This window comes from Neovison vison, chromosome 2 (genome assembly GCF_020171115.1).
Source record: "Neovison vison isolate M4711 chromosome 2, ASM_NN_V1, whole genome shotgun sequence".
Classification (NCBI taxonomy): domain Eukaryota; kingdom Metazoa; phylum Chordata; class Mammalia; order Carnivora; family Mustelidae; genus Neogale; species Neogale vison.
This window is the reverse complement of record NC_058092.1, coordinates 98,344,920-98,346,222: the sequence shown is the minus strand read 5'-3', so window position 1 is coordinate 98,346,222 and position 1,303 is coordinate 98,344,920. Positions and strand designations below refer to the sequence as shown.

The 1,303-nt window shown below is 54.1% G+C and overlaps 1 pseudogene; it reads left to right on the top strand.

Moving 5' to 3' along the window:
- The first annotated feature begins 482 nt into the window (after window positions 1-482).
- LOC122899183 lies at window positions 483-1,081 on the top strand (annotated as a pseudogene).
- Window positions 1,082-1,303: the final 222 nt, after the last annotated feature.

Genomic DNA, 1,303 nt, shown 5'->3' with positions numbered 1-1,303 from the left:
CTGGCATGTGGTCATCTCTCCGTAAATAAATAAAATCAGTATCACCCAAGACTGAAGAGTGGACTCATCCTTGGGTTTCCCCAAGTTATGGATTACCAAATAGCTGAGCTTCTGCTCTGCGGCTTCCTGGAATTTCCTAGTATAGTTGTCCTAGATAGGATAGGCTAATTGCCATGACAATGACTGCAAAATATGATTGGATTAACACAAGGCAAATGTATTTCTTGCTTGTGACAAGTCGGATGACAATGTTCCTGGGCAGCTGTCTTCCAGGCAAGGGCTTGGGGATCCAGGTCCCCTGGCCTGCTATCATGCTGCCATCTTGAACTTAAAGCCTCTGGAGGCTAGGGAAGGGAAGGCAGTTGGGGGAAGCACCGTTGATAATCCCCTCAGCTGAAAAATGAGATACATCATTTCTACTTAGGTTCTTTTGGCCAGAGCTAGTCCTTTGGGCCCAGCCAGAGACAAGTGGACTAAGCACTATGGCGTCTGGTTGGACAGTCACATCCTTGCCTTACTTCTGCATCGTGGAAAGAGAGCTTGAACCGAGCCAGACCATGCAGCCGGACGCCAGCGCGGTGGAGGAGTACACTCGGGATCCTCGCCCCTGGTGAATGGTAGTAGATTGCTTTCCCTATGGATTCATCGGCGGTGGAATCCTCCAGGCCATCAAGGCCTTCCACAACGCCCCTGTCAAAATTTGCACTGACTGAGAGCTAGTGTGTCAACGCTGGGGGGATCCGAGCCCCCCGGACTGGAGGTAGCTTTGCGGGGTGTGGGGGGAGGCTGTTCTCCACCATCAACTGTGGCCTGGTGTGCCACAGGGCAAAGAAGATCCCTGGAACTCCATCACAAGCCGAGAACTGACCGGGGCAGTGCTGGCAGCCCGCAGTGGCCCAATGGCCATAGTAGACTCAGCATGATGGGGGGCCTCCTCTTGGCCCTCCTAGAGGGTGTTGGTGTCCTCCTCACTCGCTACACTGCCCAGCAGTTCCACAATGCATCCTTGTTCCTGGAGGACCCCAGCCAGCTTCCACTTAAGGAGGGTACCCCAGCCCTAGGCTATCACCTCTACCCTTAGAGACTGTCATTCCCACTCAATCCCCAGATCACCTACAGTTCTACACAAACTGAATTTTCCTTGTGCCCATGTCCCTTAAGCCTTTGCGCATCTTCTGCCTCAGCTGTCTCCCCACCCCCCCACCCCTTCACATACCCCCCCACCCCCACCAAGATGTACCTTCCCCAGGTGGCCTGCTCCTCCCCACCTGTCTGCTCCCCGGCCCATTCTTTCTCCTCAGAT